The sequence below is a fragment of the Lampetra planeri genome, chromosome 46, assembly GCF_965212315.1.
Source record: "Lampetra planeri chromosome 46, kcLamPlan1.2.h2, whole genome shotgun sequence".
NCBI classification, from domain to species: domain Eukaryota; kingdom Metazoa; phylum Chordata; class Hyperoartia; order Petromyzontiformes; family Petromyzontidae; genus Lampetra; species Lampetra planeri.
Window position 1 is genome coordinate 1,325,059 of NC_136152.1, and position 12,011 is coordinate 1,337,069.

Here is a 12,011-nt window from a genome sequence, read left to right on the forward strand (position 1 = left end):
CGAACCGCCGACTAGCAATGGTTGGCTACGTACGGTGCGAAAGAAGTTCAACATACACACAGAGACCTATAGACTCACACAGAGACCCATAGACTCACACAAAGACCCACAGACTCACACAGAGACCCATAGGTTCACACAGAGACCCACAGACTCACACAGAGACCCAAAGACTACTCACACAGAGACCCACAGACTCACACAGAGACCCATTAGCTCACACAAAGACCCATCGACTCACACAGAGACCCACAGACTCACACAGAGACGCATAGACTCACACAGATACCTATACACTCACACAGAGACCCATAGACTCACACAGAGACCCACAGACTCACACAGAGACGCATAGACTCACATAGAGACCCATACACTCACACAGAGACCCATAGACTCACACAGAGACTCACAGACTCACACAGAGACCCACAGACTCACACAGAGACCCATAGACTCACACAGAGACCCATAGACTCACACATAGACCCATAGACTCACACAGAGACCCACAGACTCACACAGAGACCCACAGACTCACACAGAGACACACAGACTCACACAGAGACCCATAGACTCACACAGAGACTCATAGACTCACATAGAGACCCACAGACTCACACAGAGACACACAGACTCACACAGAGACCCACAGACTCACGCAGAGACCCACAGACTCACACAGAGACTCATAGACTCATACAGAGACCCATAGACTCACACAGAGACCCATAGTTTGATGTTCTTGTCCCGCACCTCCGATTAGCAACGGTTGGCTACGTAAGGCGCGAAAGAAGTTCAACATATATATACACACACATACGTTCCGTGTGGCGGCTCCCAAGCTCGCGAGGGACAACGTTTTGGACCACCACCAAATCACTACCGTAGTCCTCCCGTGACTCACCCTTGGACCTCAGATTTCCTCGCACGCGCACGCGCCCCCATTGATCGCTCCGCTCCGCGAGACGCCGTGGGTTATCAACGCGGGCTTGTTTATTTCGCGGAACAATCTCCAATGCCTCGCGGACGAGAGGCGTACGGCGCGAAAGAAATTCAACGTGCGTACGGCTACGTAGGGTTCTAGCCAGCCTCGGGGCCCTTTAATCCCCGGTGTTGCTTTGACCAGACTTGATGCACGACCCTGCATCTCGGAAACTGTGCGCAAGCAAGACACAGTTTTATTTTTGTTACACGCTTTTATTGAACTCTGTCTGTTGTTGTTGTTGTCGTTGTTGTATCCTCAAATCTTGTAACTCAATTATAACCCACTTCCCAATGTGGTATCGACTGCAAACTTGGTATGTTTACGTCATACTGATGACAATACAATATTCTATCATAATACATTTTTTTTGACGTTATTTTTTATATGTTATGTTTCGGCTTGGGTCTAATTGTCCACGGTCAACTGACGTTGGCTGTAATTGCCCACGGTCCCTTACGTGATGGCAAGCTTCGGGGCCACTTCCTGGAGTCGTGGAATTCTTCCATTACTAGTAAATTTCATAAAAGCGTGTTTTTCAAAAAGTTGTTTTAAATATTTTAACTTGCTCACGCGTCCCTCTGTAAACCCGGGGTGTCTGAGGGGTAACCGGGGTCCCCCAATTGGAAATGGGGCCATTCATTGCCCGATGGGGTTTCACCTGTGGCGTCACAGGTGAATCAAAACAAAATCGGAACCTCTCCCGGTCAACCTCCCCAACGCTCAGCGATCGTAATTGACGAGCGCGGGAGGTATGGTCAAAATACCACCCCCCCCCCCCCCATGATTTACATAGAAAAGAATTTCTTTAGAACTGCTTTTTGCAGAGGTGTGGACTCGAGTCATGTGACTTGGACTCGAGTCAGACTCGAGTCATGAATTTGATGACTTGCGACTCGACTTGGACTTGCATAACAATGACTTTGTCCCACCTATGAGATGTGGACTCGAGTTATGTGACTTGGACTCGAGTCAGACTCGAGTCATGAATTTGATGACTTGCGACTCGACTTGGACTTGCATAACAATGACTTTGTCCCACCTCTGGCTTTTTGTGTTTAGTTTGTTGTCCTTCCTCCACCGCACCTACGATTAGCACGGTGCGAGAGAAGTTCAACAGACAGCACACACATAGCCCACAGAGCGTGGAGAGAGAGAGCAATGCACTGGCTGGCAAATGGTTGTGAATGACCGAATGGTTGTTGTGAATGACCAAATGGTTGTGAATGACCAAATGGTTGTGAATGAACAAATGGTTGTTGTGAATGACCAAATGGTTGTGAATGAACAAATGGTTGTGAATGAACAAATGGTTGTTGTGAATGACCAAATGGTTGTGAATGAACAAATGGTTGTGAATGAACAAATGGTTGTTGTGAATGAACAAATGGTTGTGAATGAACAAATGGTTGTGAATGAACAAATGGTTGTTGTGAATGACCAAATGGTTGTTGTGAATGCCCAAATGGTTGTGAATGACCAAATGGTTGTGAATGCCCAAATGGTTGTGAATGCCCAAATGGTTGTGAATGCCCAAATGGTTGTGAATGCCCAAATGGTTGTGAATGAACAAATGGTTGTGAATGAACAAATGGTTGTGAATGACCAAATGGTTGTGAATGCCCAAATGGTTGTTGTGAATGCCCAAATGGTTGTTGTGAATGCCCAAATGGTTGTGAATGAACAAATGGTTGTTGTGAATGCCCAAATGGTTGTTGTGAATGACCAAATGGTTGTTGTGAATGCCCAAATGGTTGTTGTGAATGCCCAAATGGTTGTTGTGAATGCCCAAATGGTTGTTGTGAATGCCCAAATGGTTGTGAATGAACAAATGGTTGTTGTGAATGCCCAAATGGTTGTTGTGAATGCCCAAATGGTTGTGAATGACCAAATGGTTGTTGTGAATGAACAAATGGTTGTTGTGAATGCCCAAATGGTTGTGAATGAACAAATGGTTGTTGTGAATGCCCAAATGGTTGTGAATGACCAAATGGTTGTGAATGACCAAATGGTTGTGAATGACCAAATGGTTGTGAATGAACAAATGGTTGTTGTGAATGACCAAATGGTTGTGAATGCCCAAATGGTTGTTGTGAATGCCCAAATGGTTGTGAATGAACAAATGGTTGTTGTGAATGCCCAAATGGTTGTGAATGACCAAATGGTTGTGAATGAACAAATGGTTGTGAATGAACAAATGGTTGTGAATGAACAAATGGTTGTTGTGAATGCCCAAATGGTTGTGAATGACCAAATGGTTGTGAATGAACAAATGGTTGTTGTGAATGCCCAAATGGTTGTGAATGACCAAATGGTTGTGAATGAACAAATGGTTGTGAATGAACAAATGGTTGTGAATGAACAAATGGTTGTTGTGAATGCCCAAATGGTTGTGAATGACCAAATGGTTGTGAATGAACAAATGGTTGTGAATGAACAAATGGTTGTGAATGAACAAATGGTTGTTGTGAATGCCCAAATGGTTGTGAATGACCAAATGGTTGTGAATGAACAAATGGTTGTGAATGAACAAATGGTTGTGAATGAACAAATGGTTGTTGTGAATGCCCAAATGGTTGTGAATGACCAAATGGTTGTGAATGAACAAATGGTTGTTGTGAATGCCCAAATGGTTGTGAATGAACAAATGGTTGTGAATGACCAAATGGTTGTTGTGAATGACCACTGTTATGGTGATGTTCGTATCGATTGATGAGGTCCTGCTTTGTCAGTCCACTGCTGAATGAGGCCCCGTACCTGTGCGGGTGGTGGTGGTACATTTCGACCATACTTCACCGCGCTGGCCAGCGTGGGTTTTGACGAATTTTAACGGATGCCGCCGTGGCGAGAGGCTGTGGGGATGGAGTGAGGTGGTGCTGGGCGGGGTATCCGTAGGGGGAGAGGAGCTGACACGCCGCCAGGGAGAGCAAATCGCAGGTTTCACCTCGCTTTGTGGCCGTGATCCGTTTGTGCGATGTCGCGTCGAGGCGACAACCCCAACGCGACAAACGTTTAGGGGCCGTCCATAAATGACGTCACGCGATTTTGGACGATTTTTGACCCCCCCCTCGTCACACGGCGTCACAAAAAGACCCCCCCCCCCAAATATGACGTCACAAAGCTCTGCCCCCCCCCCACCAAAACGTTATTTCCATTTTGAAAATAAAACATGCTTCAGATCGCTTTAAACTATTATCATTGTAGTGCGTATTTAATGTGGCGCTGCACTCTGATGTTGTAGGAGTGTTGTTATAATAATTAGTGTTGTTATAACAATTATATATTTATTTAAAGTTGCGCAATTTTATGTGACGTCACATTTCTCAAACCCACCCCCCCCTCGTTGCACATCGTCACAAATGTCTGACCCTTCCCCCCCCCCCTCTGGGTGCGTGACGTCATTTATGGACGGCCCTTTTCTCGGCGGCTCTGTCTTACGCGCTGCGCACGCTACTTTGGAACGCATCTACTACCTCCCCCCACGCCCATCCGTCTGCCACGTGACCCGCTCTACTGCCCTCTGGTGGCCACCACGCGGAGAGCAACGTCGCCCCCCGGCAGGGACATTGGGACACGACGATCCGGAGACAAACCCACGAGCAGCAAGCAGGGGGGCTCAAGGGCACTGCTAACCAGAGGTGGGACAAAGTCATTGTTATGCAAGTCCAAGTCGAGTCGCAAGTCATCAAATTCATGACTCGAGTCTGACTCGAGTCCAAGTCACATGACTCGAGTCCACACCTCTGCTGCTAGCTTCAGTTTCTTCATTCGACGGGTGGGCACGACCCAAATTGTCGTCTGTTTATAGAAACACAAGAGACACACACACAATGACCCTGTCTGTACACACACACACAAACACAGTAAACTATTTAAAGTGTATCCGATTATATATTTATTTAGGTTTAGATCGTATTTCACGATGCCAGCATAGAGGCGGTCGCAATCAGATCACGGCAAGCGATGATGGATCACAAAGCGGTCTGTGTGCGGCGGCGCGTGCTGGCATGAAGTGTGAGGCGGGGGGGAGCGAGAGAGTGAGCGAGAGAGTGAGCGAGAGAGTGAACGAGAGAGTGAGCGAGAGAGTGAACGAGAGAGTGAGCGAGAGAGTGAACGAGAGAGTGACCGAGAGAGTGAGCGAGAGAGTGACCGAGAGAGTGACCGAGAGAGTGAGCGAGAGAGTGAGCGAGAGAGTGAGCGAGAGAGTGAGCGAGAGAGTGACCGAGAGAGTGAGCGAGAGAGTGAGCGAGAGAGTGAGCGAGAGAGTGACCGAGAGAGTGAACGAGAGAGTGAGCGAGAGAGTGAGCGAGAGAGTGAGCGAGAGAGTGACCGAGAGAGTGACCGAGAGAGTGAGCGAGAGAGTGAGCGAGAGAGTGACCGAGAGAGTGAGCGAGAGAGTGAGCGAGAGAGTGAGCGAGAGAGTGACCGAGAGAGTGAACGAGAGAGTGAGCGAGAGAGTGAGCGAGAGGTGGGGATTTACATAAAGCAAAGTTATAAAAAAAAAATACGAAATGATGAACGAAGCAAAGTGCCGAATACACCGAGCATCTTCTTGTTTCCACTGATCGTAAAAAAGGAGGGGGGGGTGGCAGGTGCACTGGTAGACAGGGATTCCTCTACATACGAACATTCGACTTACGAACTTTCAGAGATACGAACAAACCTGGTTCGTATGTCCAGGTGCCCGTTCGGACCGAGACTCGTAAGTTCAGATGCCGCGCAATAAGTGGCCGTGGTCGCATCTCCATCTGCAGAACATCTACAATATCATACAACTTTTAAAGCCATTCCCCGTGTTTAGTGTACACGCCGTACAACGTGTTTGGAATCGACGGGAGTAAAGTTGGACTTACGAAGAAATCGACTTATGAACAGAACTCTAGAAACTAACTCGTTCGCAAGTAGAGGAGTCCCTATAGAGCGATAAAACCGTACACCCGACAATATCACCGATCAGAGATTTTCCCATATATGCTCACTGTGCATCGATCATCGAGATGAATTGCGTAACATTCCGCTCAGTCGATCTATAATAAAACACAAAATAAAAACCCGGGGAGGGGGCAGGCAGGGGTTGGGCTATTCTTCGAGCCCAGCGGATGGGGGAGCACGCGCGCGCGCGCCTGTTAGCCAGGGTTGGTGGATCACGGAACGTATGTCGTGTGAAACTCCCTCCCCCGTGGGCGTCGAGGAGTACAGCCACACACACATTGCCCTGGCTCGCCACGAGTCGGCGGTCCAGCAAAGTTCGGGCTCATCTTCATCTGTAACACCCGCGCTCGTGTGCGCGAGTGTTGCCCTCCTCTCGCTCGCACCGCGTGCGTTTTCTCGAGGTGCTCCGGCTTCAATCCCCACGAGTACGGACGCTCGTGAATCGACTAACATCCCAGTATGTCGAGGACCTCCAGAACTCGGGCAATTATCGGTATCGCCGGAACACCGCCCCTGGCTACTGCCACCTTCTTGAGCGATTTTCGTTAAACGCCGACACAAGAGACTCGACATAATCATCATTTTACAGATGGGACACGGTGGTGCAAGGCTGCGTGGCTGTGTCGGTTGTGGAGGTCGGTCCATCCGTTTCTCTGGGTCAGGGGGACACTGGCGGTGCCTCGGTGTCCTGGAGCGATCTGCCGCCCACCGACAATACACAAATGGTGATAACAACCCCCATCATCATCATCATCATCGTGCTGCTGTCAACCCCCCCCCCCAATGGTTTAAAATGTGTGGCGGCCCTCACACTGATGATGTCTTATCGGCGAAAATGCCCCCCCCCCTCCAACTCTAAAAATTCGTGAAATACGTCGCTCTGGTTGGATGAGTCCTTGGGAGATGGCTGCAGGTGTGCCGACTTTGTGCACCAGCTGCAGGGTGGGCTAACCACTGCGCCACCGCTACAAAACCGACCAATTACGAAAAATCAGGATTCGTTAAACCCACAACAACCAACGGCATAGAGTATTTTATTTGGCTCGCGGAGTAATTTCCACAGACTTATTTTCACGGAAAAAAAGAGACGCATAGACTCACATGTCCTTGAGATCTTAGTTGAACGGGTGGGGGCAGGTAGCGGTCAGGTAAGGTCACGTCACCTGTGCAGGTGTCAGGTATTGTGACCTCACCTGCAGAGACTCAGCCGTTGTGCTCCTGTGAGTCATGGGCTCACCTGTCACGGGACCGTACACCTGTGGTGTGACTTCACCTGGTACCGACGCTCAGCTGTGATGTGCTCACTCACGTGGCACAGTGACACCCCACACAGTGACACACACACACACAGTGACACACACAGTGACACCCCACACACTGTGACACACACACACAGTGACACACACACAGTGACACCCCACATAGTGACACGTGACACAGTGACACACACACACAGACACCTCACACAGTGACACCTCCCACGTGACACCTCACACGTGAAACCTCCCACGTGACACCTCACACAGTGACAACTCCCACGTGACACCTCACACAGTGACACGTGACACAGTGACACCTCCCACGTGACACCTCACACAGTGACACACACACACAGTGACACTCACACAGTGGCACTCACACAGTGACACACACACACAGTGACACCCCACACAGTGACACACACACACCTAGTGACACACAGTGACACACACACACAGTGACACCCCACACAGTGACACACACACCTAGTGACACACACACAGTGACAACAACCGCCATTCGCCACTAAGTGGCGGTGACGTCACCACGACGCTTGTGCCAGGCCATGTGCACCTTGAGGCCACGTGAAGTGTCGAACGCCCGCTGGCAGGAGGTCACGGGGCAGACCCAGGTGCCACAGGTCGACTGACCGAGATGACCGAGATGACTGGCTGATGCACCACCTGTGCCCCCTACTGTACCAACTTGCTGTGCTTTAGCTACCCGGCGCTCCGCTCGTTGTTGTGAGCGTTGCTCCTCCGCCCTCCGTTGTTGCTGGAGGGCGACTGCCTCCAACTGCCCAGTAGCGTCCTTCACGAGCCTCCTCCACTGAGGCCGATCTTGACACCGCTGGTACCAGTCATCGGCAAGTCCACTCAGCTCCACATCCTCCTGTACCACATCACTCCATCTCTTCTCCAGCCCGTGCCGCGCCCGTTTAGCCCCCTCGATCCGGCCGAACAAAAGCTGTTTAGGCATGCGGTGGCTGGGCATGCGGGCTACATGACCCAGCCAACGCAGCCTTGCCTGCCGGAGGAGCTCACTGATGGGACTTTGCCCAGATCTTTCAAGGACTTGTGAGCTCCTCACACAATCCAGCCTGGTTAAACCCAGGATGGATCGTAGGCAGGCCAGCCTAAATGTTTCCAACCGGCGAAGATGCTCCACTAGGGGGGTCCACGTTTCGCAAGCGTAGAGAAGGGAGGGAATGACCGTGGCCGAGAAGACCTGAAGCTTCGTGCGGAGCGACAGACCACACACAGTGACACACATACAGTGACACACACCTAGTGACACACACACACACCTAGTGACACACACAGTGACACACACACAGTGACACACACAGTGACACAGCACACATCTGACACAGTATCGTTGCGTGCCGCATTTGCCATGCACAGCGACGAAGAGGCAGACGGGAGCCGGTGGGGAGATGTTAACACCTCGGGCTTTATTAGAATATTTGGCTAACAAATAAACACTTGTACGCGAGAGAGAGAGGGAGATAGCGCAAATCTAAAATAAAAAAAAGAGAGAGATGATCAGGGTAAAACATACCTGTCTAAGAGGTACTCGTCGTGAATATAAACGGAACCGATATTGATACCAGAAACAAAAAAAAACGATCCGTCCCTTATACAAAAAACTGAATCATTATAATAATAATCATCGTTATAATCATGATCGGACGCATGGCACGCAGCGACGGAGGCGAGGAGTGAGACGGCGTCAGAGGCGCTGCCGGTGGTAGGGGTACGAAGAGGGGACGACCCGTGCGGCAGACATCCCCGCACTCCCCACCGCGACCCCCATGGTCTACCCCCTCGCAGACCAAACCCCCCCCAACCCCGTACGTATCCCTTGCCCGCCCCCGCTGGACAAAGCCAAAGCCCCCGCCACCCCCCCCCCCCCCCCCACTTCATCTGACACACAGGCCACTGGGCCCAGGTCAGAAAGGTCAGAACCCTGAATTTTCACCCAGCAGACGATGGGCACGTCTCAACCGCAGGGGTTGCTGGTGCCCCGGCAGAATTAGCCGGGGGCTCCGAAGAAGCTCCCGGGGGGGGGGCGGGGACCGAAACGTCGGCGGGCAGCGTGACCCTCTCCCAACCCCGGACCCCCCCCACCGCCCCCTCACCGATAAACGTGGCGCGACCGCGAAAAAACCCACGCGATCGATAGACGTTTTCCCCCTTCCGCAACCCTCCGCGTCGCAGCCCGAGCGCGGCTTGGTACCTGCGCCAGCCGAACGTCCGCGCCGTACCGGATCTCCACCGTGGCTGCACGGACTGAGAGGGGGGGGGGCGGTGATCGCTCGGGGGGCCAACCCGATTCGCGGCCAACACCACGCAGCCGGGCCAGCCACCGCCACCACCATAACTGCGGCACGGCCTCTGAGATTCAACGGTGGAGCCAACAAGGGGGTGGGTATGGAGGGGTATAGTGGGGGAGGGGATGCGGGCGACAATGCCCCCATCCCCTCTCCTCTCCACCTTGAGACCCTGAACATTGAGGTACCGTAGAAAATACTTTGAATGAGTCCTGGATCGGTGGGCGGTGGGGGGGGGGGGTACCCTGGCAGGGGCTCTGCCTGCCCCCTCACCACCCCCGAGCGAGGACTCAGCGCCGCTGCTGGAGGTGTCGGTTCTCCGGACACCGGACGTTATAACAAAGCGACGGTGAAACGGGGACGTCAGGCGAATTGATGAATGTCGAGTTAGGGTGGAGCTCTGGTCAGGAGTGGGGCTTGCTACTCACGGCTGGTTGTCTGGTCGGTTAGGGTCAGGGATCAGTGAGTAGGCCGAAACCCGACTTGACAAACGAGTAACATCGTGATCCGCTCTGCGTAGGGTCGCCACCTGGTCCAGGTTTCACCCGAAGTGTCCAAAACTTGGCATCGGCTTGTGATGTGTACCAAGATCTGGTACCTGTATACTGTTGTGGGTTTTTTATTTATTGCAGTCGTTGCCAACAGACCAAACGCCAACGGAGAAACACGCCGGGGGGTGTTTGGCCTGCGGTGGAACGGATGGCGGATCCCAGCTCTGCGTTGTGTCTCGATTCCTCGAGGCGCAGAGAGCGCACGCACGCAAGACGAGTTCCTGTTCTTTTGGCACGAGTGGTTAATACGCGGTGCGAGCGAGTGGCGCTCGCAAACTCCGCACAAAAACACGCACACACAGGTAGACGGTGAAGGCGCAGCCCTGCGATTTGCCTTGCTCATGCGACTGGCTGGCGGCCTCCACTAGAGAGGGAGCTCAAGACAGCCCGCCCCCCCCCCCCCCAACGTTCGAGTGTGTTTGGCCTCCTCTTCCGCGATGGCCAAACCGTCTTTAAAGACGAGGCGGGTGTACCCACACTTTACCCCACCGTATGCGACCTGCCGATCGAATACCTGTGGTTGTATCTACAACTTATGGGAGGACAGAGGAGGTGACGGTGAGACAGAGAGTGGGGGGGGGGGGGGTATTTAAGAAACTTGGGCCATGGTATCAACTGCCGCCCAGGGAGACTGCACTGGCGACCTCTGTCCGCATCATCACCGTGACCTCTTCAATCCCATTAGCCTCGGCGATAAAGGCCTAGTGGGCCCGTGCCCCCCCCCCCGCCCCCCATGGCATGGCCTATTAGCCCCGAGGGTTGCTTCCCTAGACCACAGCCCTGTAGCATGGGGGGTATGGAGGGGGCTGGAGGGGGCACGGCACCCCACTCCCCAACATCTGAATTGTGAACAAGTTCCATGCAGAACACATGAGGGGGACCGACAGCCGGGTGTTGTATGATTGACTCACTCTGTTCAGCACTTCAACGTGTTTGTTTCACTCCGACCGTGTTGTGAACCACCCCTGAGTTTGTGAATGTCCCCCCCCCCAAACCTCTCCAACCCCACCCCCACCCCCCACAAGGCCACACTCCAGGGCTGCGAGGTGACCTCTCTGGGTCACGCGACGGGCGACCCCCCCCCCTCCCCCCCCCCCGGCTGTGGCTCGCGACGTCAAAAACTCCTCCCGGCAACCGCAGGGCCACCGATCAGGGTCACACGGGCCCACCGGCGGCAAGGCCAATCCGACCGCGGAAATCTCCAAAAGTAAGAAGCGTAGCCCGCTAATATTGCCGCGAACGAAATCTCAGCGCGAAGCATTTCGAGTACAAAAATAAAGGGAGCGAGAGAGATATGAAATAAAAATACAAACTTAATTTTGTTTGTTGTTGCACGCGATTATACACACGCGGGGGCCTACACACGGGCCTGGCGGGAGACCACTCCGGACGTCGGCGCGGCTCGTGGTGATGGTGTGAACGGGGGATTGACGGCGACGGATAGTGGTGGTTGCGGTGTGGGTGCCGTGTGCGGTCGAGAAGATTTGTCGGGGCCGTAGCCCCTCCTCCCCCGGCACCAAGAGACGACGGCGGCACGGTTATCGGGAGGATGGAGTGGCCCGGTCTCACGCCGGGGAGGTGACTCGGTGTTGCGGTGTGTTTGGCTCGCACGCACAGTGCCCGTCCTCCTCCCACTGGGTCATACGAGGCCCCGCAACGCGACGCGGTGGCCCGCATCTCGCGAGGGCCTCCTTCCCACCTCCCCACGGCCACAACGCACCTTTGCAGAGTGAACCCACGTGGGCACCGAGTCACTGTACACACAATTCCTTAACCCGGGTCCCCCGTACGAATGGAGAAACGATAGCGACGACGACGACGACGACGACGACGTTTGACGATAAAACAAATAACGACGGCGACCATAATTGCATGATTAAAAGGTAAAGGGTGGGGGGGCACCTTAATTACCGTAACAAAATTACAAAAATAAAACGATAGAAAAAAAAGG